This window comes from Haematobia irritans, chromosome 3, assembly GCF_050003625.1.
Source record: "Haematobia irritans isolate KBUSLIRL chromosome 3, ASM5000362v1, whole genome shotgun sequence".
In the NCBI taxonomy this organism is placed as follows: domain Eukaryota; kingdom Metazoa; phylum Arthropoda; class Insecta; order Diptera; family Muscidae; genus Haematobia; species Haematobia irritans.
Genome location: NC_134399.1, coordinates 185,687,206 through 185,708,789, shown reverse-complemented (window position 1 = coordinate 185,708,789; position 21,584 = coordinate 185,687,206). Strand labels below are relative to the sequence as shown.

The 21,584-nt window shown below is 29.7% G+C and overlaps 1 pseudogene; it reads left to right on the top strand.

Annotated features, from left to right (window-relative positions):
* The first annotated feature begins 20,326 nt into the window (after positions 1–20,326).
* LOC142231339 (protein disulfide-isomerase A6 homolog) lies at positions 20,327–21,172 on the top strand (annotated as a pseudogene).
* Positions 21,173–21,584: the final 412 nt, after the last annotated feature.

Genomic DNA, 21,584 nt, shown 5'->3' with positions numbered 1-21,584 from the left:
CAAACGGATCGTCACCAAATTTGGCAAAATGTAATCTTTTGCATCTCCCTTCAAGTCTGCAAAATTTCATCCAAATCGGTTCAGATTTAGATATAGCTCTCATATATATGTATCGCCCAATTTTCCAAAATTTGGCCACAAAACCTTTATTTATAAACCGATCTTACTCAAAGTTGGCTATATGTAATCTTCTATAGCACTAATTACCCAGCAAAAAAATTTGGAAGTTCTTCCAAAGGCACAACTTTAAAAGTACTTCCAGAAGATGCACTCCCAATGATGTTCTTTATTTTAACTACCCAGGAAGTTCTTTTAAGTCAATTTTTTATAACTTGGTTTTTTCATACTTTTAATGGGTAATTTTAACTTTTTTTGTTTCAAATAGGTTAAAAACAGAGCAAGAATTCATAAATTAAATTTAAAGTTTGTCGAAAAAAATGCTAAATCCAATCTGAAAAAAATGTGAATTTTTGAAAATATTTGAGGTCAAACGTTTCCGACAAGCGTTAGAATCGATTAAAAATTATAAAAAATTATAAAAATTATTTATTTGACAAAATATCACAGAATTTTTTAATTTACATCGGATCCCACCTAAAGAAGTGATGCAAATTCAGTGCAACGGCTGTTGAAATGGAGGACTTCCGTCCTATGACAAGCCTGTGTTAAATTCATCGCTTCTGCGTCAATTTTGCACCACTTCCGGATCCGAAAAGAACATTTTCATGACTTTTTGGCGACGCTTTTTTTGCTGGGTATATGTGAAAAAAATCATCGAAATCGGTTCAGATTTGGCTATAGCTCCCATATATATGTACCGCCCGATTTTTCTAAATTTGACCATAAAACCCTTATTTATCAACCGATCTTACTCAAATTTGGCTAAATGTAGTCTTCTATAACACTAACTATATGTGCAAAAATCGAAATTGGTTCAGATTTAGATATAGCTCCCATATATATGTATAGCCCTATTTTCCCAAATTTGGCCATAGAACCCTTATTTATTAACCGATCTTACTCAAAGTTGGCTAGATCCAGTCCTCTATAATACTAACTATATGTGCAAAATTTCATCGAAATCGGTCCAGATGTAGATATAGCTCCCATATATGTACCGCCCGATTTTGAAAAATTCGCCCCTAATAACCTTATGTTTGACTAAACAGGCCTCATCTTACTCAAATCTTGCATAAGGTAACCTTTTGTGGTATTAATCAAACCCGCAAAATATTATGCAAATTGGTTCAGATTTAGATATAGCTTCCATATATATGCATCGCTCGATTTTCCCAAATTTGGCCATAGTACTCTTAATTATTAAGCAATTTTACTCAAAATTCAAATTTTAATGTACTAGCCGATCGTATTTATACGTACTTGTAGCTCTTACATTAGAATATTGCTCGATTTTTACAAATTTGGATTTATTACCCACACTAATTGAACGATTTTCTCTTTTTTAATAATGGGCTCAATATTAATGGCATACTAACTCCGTAGGTCCAATATCAACTACAGCCAGTGTTTCTAGAAGTAGGGGAAATTCCCTATATATAGGGGTTTTCTAATATTTAGCGTCTTGTTCGTTGGACCACAATGTAGGGACATTTTCACTCAACACAATTTGTAATAATTTTTATATTTTGGTGGCTCTAGAGGAGGAAATTAGAAGCCGGCAAGGCTTGATCTTTAACAATGTGTGGTAACAACTCGTGCCAAACAAAGTCTAAAAAAATTTGAAGACTATCACAAATCTACCAAACAAATATTTCTATAGAAATTTTTGTCAAAATTTTATTCCTATAGAAAATTTTGTCAACATTTTATTTCTATAGAAAATTTTGTCAAAATTGTATTTCTATAGCAATTTTTTTCAAAATATTATTTCTATAAAACATTTTTTCAAAATTTTATTTCTATAGAATTTATTGTCAAAATTTTATTTCTGTAGAAAAATTTGTCACAAAAATTTGTTTATAGAAATTTTTCCAAAATTTTATTTTTATACAGATTTAACAAGAAAAAAAATACTATTTTGGGTAGAATTCTACCAACTGTGGCAACCGTGTTGGTAATACAAATTTATATTCTAATTTATATACGTTGCATATTCATGTTTTAAGATATTAAAGTACTTACAACCATTTTTATTTTGTAAAATTTGTTTCAATTTAACGAAAAATATTGTAGGGAAAATTGTTTGGGAATGTAAGGGAAAGTAGGGAACTTTTTTATTCTTGTAGGGTAAACCGAACATTTTCCCTAGCAACACTGACTATGAGATATAGTCAGATTGAGACGAAGCACCCATAAACATGTACCCCTTAATTTTTTTGAATATCCAACTGCGGTTTATCTCCCATACCTATATCATTGTTACCCCACAAATGCTTATGTTTACTAATCCAGCAAGTGTGGTTTAGGGTATGATATAGTCGACCCCGCCCGACTTTCTACTTTACTTACTTGTCTAATAATGGACTCAATATTAGTGGCATACTAACTCTGTAAGTTCAGAATCAACTACTCGTATAGCCATTAGCGTAGCTAGACAATTTTTCTAGGGGGGGGGGGCTATAGCCCCCCTAGCTAAAAATTTATATTTCATTTATTTATATTTCAATTAATGTTTTATTTCATAAAAAATTTGGAAGTTCTTCCAAAGACACAACTTTAAAAGCACTTCCAGAATTTGTACTCCCAATGATGTTCTTTATTTTAACTACTCAGGAAGTTCTTTAAATTTTTAACTTGGTTTTTTCATACTTTTAATGGGAAATTTTAATTTTTTTGTTTCAAATAACTTAAAAACAAATTCAGTGCAACGGTTGTTGAAATGGAGGACTTCCGTCCTATGACAAGCCCATGTTAAATTCAACGCTTCTTCGCCAATTTTGCACCACTTCCGGATCCAAAAAGATCATTTTCATTACTTTTTTGGCGACGCTTTTTTGGCTGGGCTTGTTTATTTTTTATAAAAATGGAAAATCGTAAATAGGTTTTCAAATTCTGGGGGGGGGGGGGGGGGGGTAAAATTTTTCTGGGGGTGTCTAAGCCCCCTCCCCAGAGGCCTTCCTACGCTTATGCGTATAGCTTCTAATATCAGACATTTCTGTTCAGATTGTCATAAAACTCCCATGTAGCCCTTAATGTTCTTAAATATGGAAATGCGGTTTTGCCCAAACCTATACCATTGATACCCCACAAACAATGTTCACTAATACAGTAGAAGTGGTTTAGGGTATGATATAGTCGGCCCCGCCCGACTTTCTACTTTACTCACTTGTTTTTAAATGGGAATAACTGTCATAACCAAGCCGATTATTGAATGGTGGATTAATATATATGAAATAAATTAAATGATTATGGTAATGAAAAATAATTTAAAATGTAAAGCTATTGATATGATAAATTCTTTACTTTTAATTTCACTCGTTAAACACTAATTAATTTGTGACAAGCGGACATGGTAAGATAGTTAGTGAATTTCCTTAAAATAAGTGAAGAGACAATGATTTTCTTAAATTTTTACAAACATTCAGAATGTCTTTTTCCTTTCTTTCTTTGTTCGTTGGATGCACCAATTTGCAGCTATTAGAAATTAAGGTCGTCAAATGTTTTAGTATGCGCATATTGTTTGTCACCTCTTTTGTTTCTTAGAAATCTATTAAGAAAGGCAAAAAATTATTTTCTATTGTCTATTGTCTCAAGTCATAAGAATACCAATGATGGTGGTGGAAATCATCATGTAAACGATTATTATCTTAACTAAATATCCTTTAAGCGTTTATGGGAAAAATAAACATTTAACGACCATTGACTTTTGACCATACAGAGGAATTTTTATGAGATGGTGGTGATGCCTTTATGTTTGGCCAATTAAATCGGTGTCGTGCGTTGTGTGTAAGTTTAATGTCATTTATAATTAATGGTAATGAAATCTTTAATGCACTAAGTTATATTTTTTCCATTTGTTCGATATCCAATATTAAACTTTATGATTTATTATAAATTTAGTTGTTTAAATTCTTTTTAATATACTTTCTTTTATTTATACCAATTCTATTCAATTTTTCCAAAGGAATTTAATATTAATTTTTTTAAAGCATTAATTTGTTAATTAAGTTCACTTCTAATTTTGTTTAATTTCAGTGCCTGCGACAATAATCTTTTTATTTTGAATTTGGGTTTCATTCTCATTTTCATTTGATGTTTATGGGCTCTTTGTGGCTTTGAAGTTTTTGAGGGTTCATATTTACCGACCATAATTCAAATTGATATGAAACAAACTTTTGTAATTAGTGAAAGAGGATTTCTTTGCTCTCTCTCCCTCTCTTTTCGACTTCATTTTGAATGTGTTAAATCAAAATTAAAGCTACAATGATTATTATGTTAATTTTATAGCATGTCAACATTATAACACAAATATGTCCAATGAAAATTTAAGAATATTTGTAAAAGACGAGTGTTACAAGTGACTGTTAAAACTTGCGAAAAGTTTTTTTAAGAGATTGTTTCTGAATGATGTTATAGGAATATGAATATATATATATATATATATATATATATATATATATATATATATATATATATATAATATATATATATATATATATATATATATATATATATATATATATATATATATATATATATATATATATATATATATATATATATATATATATATATATATATATATATATATATATATATATATATATATATATATATATATATATATATATATATATATATATATATATATATATATATATATATATATATATATATATATATATATCAGACGTAGTAAAAAGAAATACATTGTTTAAACATGTAAGGAAGGTAGGATTTGGAAAAAATTTTATCTTGAGAACAAAAAAAAAAAATAAAGAATATAGAATAAAAGACACATTTCTCTGATTCAAAGATTTTTCCATAACCAAAAGTTGATACATTTTTCAAAGAGGGCACTGTGTGTTTAGAGCTGGTACATTCAACCTCAAAAATTATTTCTTTACATAGAAGAAAATTATTATTGAAATCATTCTTTAATTCAAAGTGTTATTGTATCATGATCATAAAGCTAAAACGTATTTAAAAATAGGAGGTGCCTTAGCTACTAAACAACATAGTATCTGCAAAACATGTACCTACCAGAAATATTGATTTTGGGCTCCATAAAATATATACCGATCGATCGTCCGCGTGCCCATGTTTTTGTTGTTGGCAGTATTCCGGCCACTATTATTAACCGATTTTAATGACATTTGACATAATGTTGATTAAAGAATGGGGAATATAGGTACAGATAACATAGAGAAATCAGTCCATTCAATGTCCTTCCAAACAAAATTTTAGACAAGCAAATATAGTTTCCAATTTGATTTTCTGTGTATAGAAGCTTGTTTGGAAGAAAATAAGTTTGTTTCTAAGAAATATAATTTTGGCAAAACGTTTAGAATTTTGTCAAAATTTTATTTCTATAGTAAAGCTTGTCGAAATTTTATTTCTATAGAATGTAGTCAAAATTTTATTTTTGTTAAAAATTTTGTGAAAACTTTAATTCTATAGGCAATTTTGTCAACATTTTATTTCTATAGAAAATATTGTCAACATTTTATTTCTATATATGTAGTAAAAATTTTAGTTTTAAAGAAAATGTAGTCAAAATTTTATTTTTGTAAAAAATTTTGTCAAAACCAGGGCTGAAGATTTTGCTGGAGTCGGAGCCGGAGTCGTAGAAATTTTGCTCGACTCCGACTCCGGCGAAACAAACTTTGAAAAACACTTCCTATCTTTGTAACTAAAGAAATATTTCGACAAATTAGATTCCAAGAGGGGTTTTAATCGAACAACGAAAAACTAATTAATGGATTTCAGGCCATTCAAAGCGTATTTACATGGTGACATTTCACGGTGATATAAAAAGTAGGTTTTACTAGAATATGGGATGAATTAATCAATTGTATTGTCCATTTTTAACATATTAAAATGTCGATTTTTGGCCCTATATGTACTCTTGATAAAGCTACAATTTTAAGGTAATATAGCAGTAGAACCTAACGTTCTAAATTTTTTTGGCAAGCATGTTGAGTTCGAAGATGGGTCATACCGCACAATTTTGTGATATATAACCTACATATAAACCCATCTTCCGGTTTGTTTTAAGAAGTTTTTTCCCAGCCTAAGATTTGTCAGAAATTTTGAATTTAGTTATTTGAGATCCGTAAATAAATGCGGAAATTTCCCGTCGGCCCAGATTTTGTATATGGAGATAATTACTTGAGAAAACTCCGTATACACCAGATGTCCTTAGAAGCTGTAATTTTAAATTAAACCTCTGCCAACGTGCCATCTGAGCCGGTCTTTTGGGAGAATGTTTGTTTCATCAAAGCCACTCAAAATTCTTTACATTAAATTAATGGCCTCTAATGTCCATAACTGATAGACCATTTATAAATCGATCTTTCACCATTTTATTTCCATAGAAACAATATTCGTAACTGTCCAGCTATTCCTGTCATCTGATTTTATTTTTTATAAAATGCCTATATAGAATATTTCTATAAAATGTAGTCAAAATTTTATTGCAATAGAAAATTTTGTCAAAATTTTATTTCTATTGAAAATTTTGTTGAAATATTATTTCTCTAGAAAATTGTGTCAAAATTGTATGTCTATAAAAAATTTTGTCAAAATTTTTTTTCAATAGAATAGTTTGTCAAAATTTTATTTCTATAGAAATTTTTTTCAAAATTTTATTTCTATAGAAATTTTTTTCAAAATTTTATTTCTATAGAAAATTTTGTCAAAATTCTATTTCTATAGGAAATGTAGTCACAATTTTATTTTTTTTTTATAGAAAATGTAGACAAAACTTTATTTTTGTAGAAAATTTTGTCAACAGTTTATTTCTTAGAATTTTACTTTTCCTTTGCCACCATCAAATCATCGATTTGAGTGCAGTTGGCTGGGTTTATTTTGAGCGTGATTGATGTACAAACCCACAATAAAAAACAAAACACAAATGAAGTAATAGAAAGCACGCTCAAAATAAGCCCAGCCAACTGCACTCAAATCGATGATTTGATGGTGGCAAAGGAAAAGAGAAATGTTTGTATGAATTTATTTCGGCATAAGCCGGCTATCATAAACCTTTTTTCGGAAGGTTCAAAGTGGTTCACCATGGGATTCGTGAACTGCCTGAATTTATTCTGATAATTGGTTGATAGTTTTGCTGCAAGTAGAGGATGCTGATGATGAATGTGGTAATTCCGAAACGTGCGTCCATCCAACCATCTTGCAGTCTATAGGGCTTTGCCCAAATAAATTTGAAAAACATTCTTTTCCTCTGTTGCTTAAGCTACTCTTGTAGTTTAGTCAGCACAATGGTTTTAAAGCTGAGATCGAAACAACAAATATGATTGAAGTACAAACCCACAATAAAAAACAAAACAAGAACATTTTATTTCTATAAAATATTTTGTAAATATTTTATTTCTTTAGAAAATTTTGTCAATATTTATACCCTTCACCACTACTGTGGTACAGGGTATAATAAGTTTGTGCATTTGTATGTAACGCCAAGAAATAGTGGTCATAGACCCATCTTTTAGTATACAGATCGGCTTATAATTAAATTCTGTGTCGATTTAGCGATGTCTGTCTGTCTGTCTGTCTGTCCGTCCGTCTGTCTGTATATGTAATTTTGTGCACAAAGTACGGCTCGCAATTTAAGTCCGATCATCCTCAAATTCGGCATAGGGCCGTTTCTTGGGACAGAGACAATCGCTATTGGTTTTGGAAAAAATCGGTTCAGATTTAGATATAGCTGCCATATATATTTATCCCCGATGTGGTCATAGTTAGCGTGTTTATCAACCGATTGTCTTGAAATACCGTACATCCAAATATTTTATGAATCTCGGAAATCTTGTAAAATATCATCCAAATCGGTTCAGATTTAGATATAGCTCCCATATATATCTTTCATATGAGCACAGAGGCCAAAGTTTACTACCGATCTTCGTGAAATTTTGCACAGAGGGTAGAATTGACATTCTACCAATGCTTGGTAAATTTGATTGAAATCGGTTCAAATTTAGATATAGCTCCCATATATATCTTTCGTCCGATTTGAACTCATATGGCCTCAAAATCCAGTGGTTTGCCGTGATTTGCTTCAAATTTCGCACAAGGAGTACGTTTAGTAGTATAGGTAATTGTTGGAAATTTGGTTGAAATCGGTTCAGATTTAGATATGGCTCCCATATATATCACCCGTCCGATTTGCACTCATATGACCAGGGGGGCCAAAGTTATACTCCCATTTACGTGAAATTTCGCATAGATAGCAGAATTATTATTCTAACTATGCATGTATAGCTCCCATATATTCGTACACCAGAGTTGGGGAAATATGGTAGACTGTTTCATATTTTGAACCCATTTTCAATGGGATTTTCCTCCAATTGACTGGATAATTTTCTCAGAGAATACAAATATGGCCCAAATTCTCACACTTTACACAAAATTCTGTGATGATTTCCCCATATCTTAGCCATATCCTACACACTGCAATGCCAAAATTTCCACAGAACGGATGAGTTTTAAATAAGGCTCCAAGTCGCCCGACAAGACCAAATAATATATCACAACCCACACTTGACCACATATCTTGGCGAGATCTAACCAATATCCTTGTAAAATCGCCACTGCTGAGAAGTAAAAATTGTAAATATTACTCTAATTGTCCTATATTCGCCCGACTTTAGACTTTACTTACTTGTTTTTTTTTATAGAGTTTGGTCAAAACTCTAATTCTATAGAACTTTTGTCAACATTTTATTTCTATAGAAAATTTTGTCACAATTTTATTTCTATAGAAATTGTGTTCAACTTTTAGTTTTCTAGAACATTTTGTCGAAATTATATTTTTATACAATTTTGTCAAAACTCTATTTCTATAGCAATTTTGTCAACACTTTATTTCTATAGAAAATTTTGTTTAACTTTTAGTTCTCTAGAAATTTTTGGTAATATTTTATATCTATATAAAATTTTGTCAAGTTTGTTTCCAAAGAAAATGTAGTCAAATTTTTTTTATAGAAAATGTACTCAAAATTTTATATTTATAGAATTTTGTCATAAGTCTAATTCTATAGAAAATTTTGTTCAACTTTTAGTTCTCTAGAAAATTGTGTCAAAATTTTATTTCTGTAGAGAATTTTATTAAAATTTTATTTCTATAGAAGATTTTATTAAAATTTTATTTCTATAGAAAATTTTGTCAAAATTTTATTTCCATAGAAAATTTTGTCAAAATTTTATTTCTATAGAAATTTTTGTTAAATTTTATTCCTATAGAAAATTTTGTCAAAATTTTATTTCTATACAAAATTTTGTGAAAATTTTATTTCAATAGAAAATTTTTTCAAAATTTTATTTCAATAGAAAATTTTGCCGAATTTGTATTTCTATAGAAAATGTAGTCAAAACTTTATTTTTTTAGAAAATTTAGTCAAAACTTTATTTTATAGAATTTTGTCATAAGTCTAATTCTATAGAAAATTTTGTTCAACTTTTAGTTCTCAAGAAAATTGTGTCAAAATTTTATTTCTGTAGAGAATTTTATTAAAATTTTATTTCTATAGAAGATTTTATTAAAATTTTATTTCTATAGAAAATTTTGTCAAAATTTTATTTCTATAGAAAATTTTGTCAAAATTTTATTTCTATAGAAATTTTTATTAAATTTTATTCCTATAGAAAATTTTGTCAAAATTTTATTTCTATACAAAATTTTGTGAAAATTTTATTTCAATAGAAAATTTTTTCAAAATTTTATTTCAATAGAAAATTTTGCCGAATTTGTATTTCTATAGAAAATGTAGTCAAAACTTTATTTTTTTTAGAAAATTTTGTCAAAACTGTAATTCTATTGGAAATTTTGTCAGAATTTTATTTCTTAGAATTTTGCTAAAATTTTATTTCTTTAGAAAATTTTGTCAACATTTTATTTCTATAGAAATTTTGTCAATATTTTATTTCTACAGAATATTTGGTCAACTTTTAGTTCTCTAGAAAATTGTGTCAAAATTTTATTTCTATATAAAATTTTGTAAAAATTTTATCTTTATAGAATTTTGTCAAAACTCTAATTCTATAGAAAGTTTTGTCAAAATTTTATTACTATATAAAATTTTGTCAAAATTTTAATTCTACAAAAAAAATTGTAAAAATTTTATTTTTATAGAAAATGTAGTCAAAATTTTATCTTTATAGAATTTTGTCAAAACTGTAATTCTATAGGAAATATTGTCAAAATTTTATTTCTTAGAATTTTGCCAAAATTTTATTTCTTTAGAAAAATTTTGCCAGCATTTTATTTCTATAGATGTTTTGTCAACATTTTATTTCTATAAAAAATTTTGATTAACTTTTAGTTTCCTAGAAAATTGCGTAAAAATTTTATTTCTATAAAAATTTTGTCGAGATTTATTTTTACAGAAACTGTAGTCAAACTTTTATTTCTTAGAAAACTGTAATTCTATAGGAAATATTGTCAAAATATTATTTCTTAGAATTTTGCCAAAATTTTATTTCTTTAGAAAATTTTGCCAGCATTTTATTTCTATAGATGTTTTGTCAACATTTTATTTCTATAAAAAATTTTATTTATTTTTATAGAAACTGTGGTCAAACTTTTATTTTTATAGAAAATGTAGTCAAAATTTTATTTTTTATAGAAAATGTAGTCAAAATTTTATTTTTGTAGAATTTTGTTAAAACTCTAATTCTATACAAAATTTTGGCGACATTTTATTTCTATAGAAAGTTTGGTCAAAATTTTATTTCTATAGAAAATTTTGTCAACATTTTATTTCTCTAGATAGTTTTTTCAAAATTTTATTTCAATAGAAAATTTTTTTCAAAATTTTATTTTAATAGAAAATATTGTCAAAGTTTTATTTCTATAGAAAATTTTGTCAAAATTTTGTTTCTATAGAAAATTTTTTCGAAATTGTTTTTCTATAGAAAATGTAGTCAAAATTTTACTTTTGTAAAAAATGTAGTCACAATTTTATTTCTTAGAATTTTGCCAAAATTTTATTTCTTTATACAATTTTGCCAATATTTTATTTTTATAGAAGTATTGTCAATATTTTATTTTTTAAGAAAATTTTGGTCAACTTTTAGTTCTCTAGAAAATTGTGTTAAAATTTTATTTCTATAGAAAATTTTGTCGAGATTTTATTTCTGTAGAAACTGTAGTCAAAATTTTATTTTTATAGAAAATATAGCCAAAATTTTATTTTTTATAGAAAATGTAGTCAACATTTTATTCTTATAGAATTTTGTTAAAATTTTATTTCTATAGAAAATTTTGTCAACATTTTATTTCTCTAGATAATTTTTTTCAAAATTTTATTTCAATAGAAAATGTTTTCGAAATTTTATGTCAATAGAAAATTTTGTCAAAATTTTATTTCTATAGAAAATGTTGTCAAAATTTTATTTCTATGGAAATTTTTATCAAAATTGTTTTTCTATAGAAAATGTAGTCAAAATTTTATTTTTGTAGAAAATGTAGTCAAAATTTTATTTCTTAGAATTTTGCCAAAATTTTATTTCTTTAGAACATTTTGTCAACATTTTATTTCTATAGAAAATTTTGGTCAACTTTTAGTTCTCTAGAAAATTGTTTAAAAATTTTATTTCTATAGAAAATTTTGTCGAAATTGTATTTCTATAGAAACTGTAGTCAAAATTTTATTTTTATAGAAACTGTAGTTAAAATTTTATTTTGATAGAAAATGTAGTCAAAATTTTATTTTTATAGAATTTTGTCAAAACGCTAATTCTATAGAAAATTTTGGCGACATTTTATTTCTATGGAAAATTTTGTCAAAATTTTATTCCTGTAGAAAATATTGTCAACATTTTATTTCTATATAAAATTTTGTCAACATTTTATTTATCTAGATAATTTTTTCAAAATTTTATTTCAATAGAAAATTTTTTCAAAATTTTATTTCAATAGAAAATTTTGTCAAAATTTTATTTCTATAGAAAATTTTGTCAAAATTTTATTTCTATAGAAAATTTTGTCAACATTTTATTTCTCTAGATAATTTTTTTCAAAATTTTATTTCAATAGAAAATGTTTTCGAAATTTTATGTCAATAGAAAATTTTGTCAAAATTTTATTTTTATAGAAAATTTTGTCAAAATTGTATTTCTATGGAAAATTTTATCGAAATTATTTTTCTATAGAAAATGTAGTCAAAATTTTATTTTTGTAGAAAATGTAGTCAAAATTTTATTTCTTAGAATTTTGCTAAAATTATATTTCTTTAGAAAATTTTGTCAACATTTTATTTCTATAGAAGTTTTGTCAACATTTTATTTCTATAGAAAATTTTGGTCAACTTTTAGTTCTCTAGAAAATTGTGTCAAAATATTATTTCTCTAGAAAATTTTGTCGAAATTGTATTTTTATGCAATACTTATCATAGTTTCGGCTATAGGTCGATTAAAAAACATAACTATGATAAGTATTGCATAAAAATAAAATAAAAAGGTCAACGATAATCAATCAGAAAAAAAAATTGTATTTCTATAGAAACTGTAGTCAAAATTTTATTTTTATAGAAACTGTAGTTACAATTTTATTTTTATAAAAAATGTAGTCAAAATTTTATTTTTATAGAATTTTGTCAAAACGCTAATTCTATAGAAAATTTTGGCAACATTGTATTACTATAGAAAATTTTGTTCAAGTTTTAGAAAATTATGTCAAGATTTTATTTCTATAGAACATTTTATTAAAATTTGGTTTCATTTCAACAGACTTTAAGAGAAGGATGAAAATTTCCTATATTTAAAGAAACTAATTCTTAAAGCAACGATTATGAACTTTCATTTAATTAAAATTTCTTTATTTTAAAGAAAATTGTCCATAAAGTTTGTTACGAAGGAAACTTACCCAGTTTCAGCTTCTTTATTTTATTTTAATTTATTTTATTCAAATTTGTATAATGAATTATATAAAATCTATCTAACCCAGAAATTATACAGTAATAAAATCGTCTCAATTGACGATATACCATCAACATTCTCGTTGACCATCTCAACCGTAGTAGCTCTTTCTAAAATAATTTTGTGAGACTTTAAGCGAAATAAAAATTCAAATCTATTCATTTAATATTTTCATGACTTAATGGCACCATATTGTAAATGAGCCAGAGCAAAAAATCTCATTGTCATTTGAATAATGAATTACAAAATAAATCCAAGGCACATTTTGTGGGCATAATGCCCATAAAGACGTATTCCGTTTAAATATTCAAAGTAAAGAAAATGTGTTGGCTTTAAGGATGTTCTAAACCAAGAAAAAAACTTTTCGTACTAGTACTTGCCTTTTTGGAATGTTAAAAAGAAACAAATTCATAAATTATTGATTTTTGTCCATGAAATGAATTAACATAATTACATTAAATTTAACAAAATACAATAAAGTTTTACAAGTTCATCCTCTACATCCAGATGCCAATAAACAGGTCTCGGTAAAAGTTTATAAAGTTATGCTTCCTTTCTTCTATTGAATACACCGGGGGAGACGTGTTCTCGCATCATCAAAAGCATCTAATTACCCATGAAATTCTTAAAGACCCAATAACACAAAATGAGTATCCTTATGGTACACCGCCAATGGTAGCAATAAGGAAGCAAAACAAAAAGTACCATCTTCCTCCTGTGATGAAGGTAATGGGAACAAGTAAACCCAAAAATATCACAGCTTAATGTCAGTATTCAGTGATGTGGTTATTTTTTCAAAGAGCCAAAATAAATTTCCCAAATCCCCCCAAAAATATAAACAACCTTCGTCATAACAAAATTGGAATTATACAAAAAGAGAGAAGAGATAAAAAACGAGATTCTACTTACATTTGAGATACGGCATGCAAAGTCACCTTGATCATATTAAAGCATGTTATAATAACTACCAACTTTATATTTAGAATACTTGAAGATTACATTTCCAAGAGAAATTCTTATATCTACGAAGAATTTCTTTTAGACATAAATAACAATAAAGAAACTAAAAATGTATGTACAAATAATGGTCTATAAATAGGTCCTCATCATACCACAAAAATTGGCTTTCTTATTGATTTAGATTTTTTGTAACCAACATAAACATATGAATTAAGCCAATATTAACTTTGTACTTGCAATAAACCACCCAGCAAAAAGTGATGTAATACTTCCTAAGTCATTATTTTAAATATACATCCAAAAATGGTGTTCTACAAATAGACTAGAATTTTCACTTAACAAAAAAATTCGTTTGAAGTGATTTATAACAAGTAAGGAAAGTCTAAAGTCGGGCGTGGCCGACTATTTTATACCCTTCACCACTTTGTAAGTCCACATTTTCGATACCATATCAAATCCGTCCAATGTGTTTGATGCTATATGAATCCATACATATATATTCTGTATATCTGAGCAGATCTGTACAGAGTTCTGCAATACTTATAGACTTTACATTTAAGTCGGTTAATGCGCTGAGGTGGAACACAATGTTATTAAAAAACCAGTAAGGAAAGTCTAAAGTCGGGCGGGGCCGACTATATTATACCCTGCACCACTTTGTAGATCTAACTTTTCGATACCATATCACATCCGTCAAATGTGTTGGGGGCTATATAAAGGTTTGTCCCAAATACATACATTTAAATATCACTCGATCTGAACAGAATTTGATAGACTTCTACAAAATCTATAGACTCAAAATTTAAGTCGGCTAATGCACTAGGGTGAACACAATGTTAGTAAAAAACCAGTAAGGAAAGTCTAAAGTCGGGCGGGGCCGACTATATTATACCCTGCACCACTTTGTAGATCTAAATTTTCGATACCATATCACATCCGTCAAATGTGTTGGTTTGTCCCAAATACATACATTTAAATATCACTCGATCTGGAAGAATTTGATAGACTTCTACAAAATCTATAGACTCAAAATTTAAGTCGGCTAATGCAATAGGGTGGAACACAATGTTAGTACAAAATAAATATGGGAAACGTTTAAATCTGAAGCAATTTTAAGGAAACTTGGAAAAAGTTTATTTATGATTTATCGCTCGATATATATGTATTAGAAGTTTAGGAAAATTAGAGTCATTTTTACAACTTTTCGACTAAGCAGTGGCGATTTTACAAGGAAAATGTTGGTATTTTGACCATTTTTGTCGAAATCAGAAAAACATATATATGGGAGCTATATCTAAATCTGAACCGATTTAAACCAAATTTGGCACGCATAGTATCAATGCTAATTCTACTCCCTGTGCAAAATTTCAACTAAATCGGAGTTAAAAATTGGCCTCTGTGGTCATATTAGTGTAAATCGGGCGAAAGCTATATATGGGAGATATATCTAAATCTGAACCGATTTCAACCAAATTTGGCACGCATAGTTACAATGCTAATTCTACTCCCTATGCAAAATTTCAACTAAATCGGAGCAAAAAATTGGCCTCTGTGGGCAAATGAGTGTAAATCGGGCGAAAGCTATATATGGGAGCTATATCTAAATCTGAACCGATTTTGCTGATATTTTGCAAGTTTTTCGAGACTCATAAAATATTCGGATGTACGGAATTTGAGGAAGATCGGTTGATATACACGCCAATTATGACCAGATCGGTGAAAAATATATATGGCAGCTATATCTAAATCTGAACCGATTTTTTCCAAAATCAATAGGGATCGTCTTTGAGCCGAAACAGGACCCTATACCAAATTTTAGGACAATCGGACTAAAACTGCGAGCTGTACTTTGCACACAAAAATACATCAACAGACAGACAGACGGACAGACAGACGGACAGACAGACGGACAGACAGACAGACGGACATTGCTAAATCGACTCAGAATTTAATTCTAAGCCGATCCGTATACTAAAAGGTTGGTCTATGATTACTCCTTCTTGGCGTTACATACAAATGCACAAACTTATTATACCCTGTACCACAGTAGTGGTGAAGGGTATAATTATATTTCATTACATGGTGTTAATTTTTAACAATTTTCATTTTTGTTTCCATTTTTTCCAGCAAGATATGTGAAAAAACTACCTACGATGAATAAAAAAAGGATAAGTCAAAATGTCCAAACAGCGGGTTCAAATGAACTACTCTCTGTTCCACGTGGTCATCATTTTTATTCACAAAAAACATTGTATTAAGAATTTTCATCATAAGTTTTTATAATAAAGTACTTTTGCTTAAAGATAGCTTAATTTTAATGTATGAAAATTCTCATAATAGTAAAACGGTTTGTTGTTCCTTTAATTATTTAATTTCTCTATACTGTGGAATGCTTGATTTAAAAATAGTCTAGTCGTCGACATTTTAAAGAGACTGTTAACCAATTTTTATTATCGGGTTTCCCACAAAATAAGCAAGTAAACCAAAATAATACTGACTTTTTAACTTGGTAGGTGTATATAAATCTTATGGTGTTGTAAAAATGAACTAAACTACAATGTTATAGATGAACTAAAATTTAAGAAAATTATAAACTAGACAAGTTGAAAAAAATCTTAAGGGCTAAATCATGGTCAATATTACTACAGTTTAGTTCATTTTGCAATGGAAAAGGGTTCACTGTTTTTTCAGTGTGTGACAAATTTGATTGAAATCGGTTCAGATTTATATCGAGCGATAAATCATAAATAAACTTTTGCGAAGTTTCCTTAAAACTGCTTCAGATTTAAATGTTTCCCATATTTTTTTTACTAAAATTGTGTTCCACCCTAGTGCATTAGCCAACTTAAATTTTGAGTCTATAGATTTTGTAGAAGTCTATCAAATTCTGTCCAGATCGAGTGATATTTAAATGTATGTATTTGGGACAAACATTTATATATAGCCCCCAACATATTTGACGGATGTGATATGATGGTAACGAAATTTTAGATCTACAAAGTGGTGCAGGATATAATATAGTCGGCCCAGCCCGACTTTAGACTTTCCTTACTTGTTTTTTACTAAAAGTGTGTTCCACCCTAGTACATTAGCCAACTTAAATTTTGAGCCTATAGATTTTGTAAAAGTCTACCAAATTCCGTCTTAATCGAGTGATATTTAAATGTTGGGACAAACCTTTATATGTAGCCCCCAACACATTTGACGGATGTGATATGGTATCGAAAATTTAGATGTACAAAGTGGTGCAGGGTATAACATAGTCGGCCCCGCCCGACTTTCCTTATTTGTTATTATTCAACACAATTTTTTCCAATTTTTTGATACCATTTTGGTAGTACTCCTTCGGTTTTGCCTCAAAATAGGCCTCAGTTTCGGCGATCACCTCTTTATTGCAGTCAAATTTTTTCCCTGCGAACATCCTTTTGAGGACAAGAAAAAGTCGCTGGGGGCCAGATCTGGAGAATACGGTGGGTGGGGTAGCAATTCGAAGCCCAATTCATGAATTTTTGCCTTCGTTCTCAATGACTTGTGGCACGGTGCGTTGTCTTGGTGGAACAACACTTTTTATACCCTCCACCATAGGATGGGGGGTATATTAACTTTGTCATTCCGTTTGTAACACATCGAAATATTGCTCTAAGACCCCATAAAGTATACATATTCTGGGTCGTGGTGAAATTCTGAGTCGATCTGAGCATGTCCGTCCGTCTGTTGAAATCACGCTAACTTCCGAACGAAACAAGCTATCGACTTGAAACTTGACACAAGTAGTTGTTATTGATGTAGGTCGGATGGTATTGCAAATGGGCCATATCGGTCCGCTTTTACGTATAGCCCCCATATAAACGGACTCCCAAATTTGGCTTGCAGATCCTCTAACAGAAGCAAGTTTCATCCGATCCGGCTGAAATTTGGTACATGTTGTTGGTATATGGTCTTTAACAACCATGCAAAAATTGGTCCACATCGGTCAATAATTATTGGTGCATATCAAATTCATAATTGTAGCTCCCATATAAGCAACCCCATATTTCAATTCTGGTCTCCACGTACCGCACAAAAGTCCATATCGATTCGTTATTATTTGTAGACTTACCTATACATAACTTTTTTGTCTAATATATACCACGTATGGACTAACTCACAATTTAGAAAACGATGTTAAGAAGTTTTAAGATACCACAACCCAAGTAATTCGATTGTGGATGACAGTTTTTCGTAGAAGTTTCTACGCAATCCATGGTGGAGGGTGCATAAGATTCGGTCTGGCCGAACTTACGGCCGTATATATTGTGTTCATATAAAACCACGTGCCTCTTCTGAATAAATAAATTAACACAAAACACGTTAATTCCGTATTCTCCGTCCATTCCAAGCAACAATCAACACGCCACTGACGCGCAAAATGAAAATCGTGTGTACCTGTTCAATGTTTTGATAAAATTCTTTTCGCTGTAAAAAAGTTAAAAAATAAATGGTCACAAAAAATATACATGGTCTCTATGGCCATGTAATGGTTCTAGACATGTCTATACCTAACCTATAAAAATACTTTTTTCCCTGCATAAAAGTCGAAAAATTGAATAGTCAGGTACATGATTTTCCCGACCATGTAATGGCCTCAAATTCATATTATTTAAATAATAGAACATGTTTGCGATATTTGAGAACCATTTAAATGTTTATTGCCAACATATATTTTCTACGCTCGAAAATTATTTTTACAAAGATGGTTTTCGCGACAATTACATACACTAGATAAGCATTAAATGCATGCGGTAACCATGTCCAAACATGTTTTTTCTGTGCGTGTAGTATCCCATGATACAATTATTTATAAGATACTCTCTCTAGAACAAACAAGTAAGGAAAATCTAAAGTCGGGCGGTACCGACTATATTATACCCTGCACCACTTTGTAGATCTAAAGTATCGATACCATATCACATCCGTCAAATGTGTTGGGGGCTATAAATATATAAAGGTTTGTCCCAAATACATACATTTAAATATCACTCGATTTGGACAGAATTTGATAGACTTCTACAAAATCTATAGACTCAAAACTTAAGTCGGCTAATGCACTAGGGTGGAACACAATGTTAGTAAAAAAATATGGGAAACATTTAAATCTGAAGCAATTTTAAGGAAACTTCGCAAAAGTTTATTTATGATTTATCACTCGATATATATATGTATTAGAAGTTTAGGAAAATTAGAGTCGTTTTTACAATTTTTCGACTAAGCAGTGGCGATTTTACAAGGAAAATGTTGGTCGAAATCAGAAAAACATATATATGGGAGCTAAATCTAAATCTGAACCGATGTCAACCAAATTTGGCACGCATAGCTACAATGCCAATTCTACTCCCTGTGCAAAATTTCAACTAAATCGGAGTTAAAAATTGGCCTCTGTGGTCATATGAGTATAAATCGGTCGAAAGATATATATGGGAGCTATATCTAAATCGGAACCGATTTCAACCAAATTTGGCACACATAGCTACAATGCTAATTCTACTCCCTGTGCAAAATTTCAACTAAATCGGAGCAAAAAATTGGCCTCTGTGGTAATTTGAGTGTAAATCGGGCGAAAGCTATATATGGGAGCTATATCTAAATCTGAACCGATTTCAACCAAATTTGACACGCATAGCTATAATGTTAATTCTACTCCCTGTGCAAAATTTCAACTAAATCGGAGCAAAAAATTGGCCTCTGTGGGCAAATGAGTGTAAATCGGGCGAAAGCTATATATGGGAGCTATCTAAATCTAAACCGATTTGGCTGATATTTTGCAAGTTTTTCGAGACACATAAAATATTCGGATGTACGAAATTTGAGGAAGATCGGTTGTTATACACGCCAATTATGACCAGATCGGTGAAAAATATATATGGCAGCTATATCTAAATCTGAATCAATAGGGATCGTCTTTGAGCCGAAACAGGACCCTATACCAAATTTTAGGACAATCGGACTAAAACTGCGAGCTGTACTTTGCACACAAAAATACATCAACAGACAGACAGACAGACGGATAGACAGACAGACAGACGGACATCGCTAAATCGACTCAGAATTTAATTCTAAGACGATCGGTATACTAAACGATGGGTCTCAGACTTTTACTTCTTGGCGTTACATACAAATGCACAAACTTATTATACCCTTTACCACAGTAGTGGTGAAGGGTATAAAAATAGCAACAAAAACATAAAAGCAGCTCATCCTAACGTCAAACTAAATGTCAGTAAAAAGTAAATAAACAAATACAAAAATGTTTGTTTTGATTTTGTGTTACTCATGAGAAATGTCCCTTATTGGTATGGAAATACACTGTGAGTGAAAAATATTCAACTGCGTGCAATATTTTTGGACTTTCTGTATCCAGTGATGCCCAGAGTATTCGCCCAGTGACGCTGTTGTTGAACTAACTCCATCCAATTTGTGGTTCAAGATGATGCCATTTGGGTTGTTGAATTCTATGCAAACTTGTGTGGCCATTGTCAGAGTCTAGCCTCTGAATACAAAAAAATTGGCCAAAGCTTTGAAGGGTTTCATCAAAGTAGGAGCTGTGGATGCTGATGAGCACAAATATTTGGGCGGTCAATATGGTGTACGTGGTTTCCCTACAATCAAGATGTTTGGTGCTAATAAACGCTCGCCCACGGACTAAGAAAACAGCTCAAGCCGAAGATAAGAAAACAGCTCAAGCGGCTTTTGGAGGTGGCAGCAGTGGTATCTTCTCTGGTGGAGATAGTGGCAAAGATGACATCATTGAATTGACAGACGATAATTTTGATAAATTGGTTTTGCAATCTGAAGACTATTGCAAAAATTTGGCCCCTGAATGGGTTAGAGCAGCTACAGAACTAAAGGGTAAAGTTAAACTGGGTGCCTTAGATGCTATGGTACATCAAAGCAAAGCTGCTGAATATGGTGTACGAGGCTATCCCACAATAAAATAATTCCCCGCTGGCAAGAAAAGCTCATCCGATGCCCAAGAGTACGATGGTGGACGCACATTCTCTGACATTGCCACATAGGCATTAGACAAACATGTGGCAAATGTACCCGCCCCAGTAATGGTAGAGATTATCGACCATTGTGCGTTATCTCTGTTTTACCTCATATACTTGACTGTGATGCAAAATAATAGAATAGAATCAAATAGAATTTAAATTTTAGACGTTAATTACAACAACATAATTTAAAAATGTCAACAATATTTGTTGACATTTTTAAGACCCGTTTAAAATCACATGATGAAATAAGACTACCTCATAAATAATTGTATCATGTATTTTCCTCATAACATAATAAATAAAATCAAAGCTAACTTGATTAAACAAAAATTATTTTCTTTCAAGTAAAGTTCAAAAAATTTATATAATAAAACAAATATATATGGCTGTAAGTTCGGCCAGGCCGAATCTTATGTACCCTCCACCACGGATTGCGTAGAAACTTCTACGAAAGACTGTCATCCACAATCGAATTAATTGGGTTGTGGTATCTTAAAACTAATTAACATCGTTTTCTAAATTGTTAGTTAGTCCATACGTAAT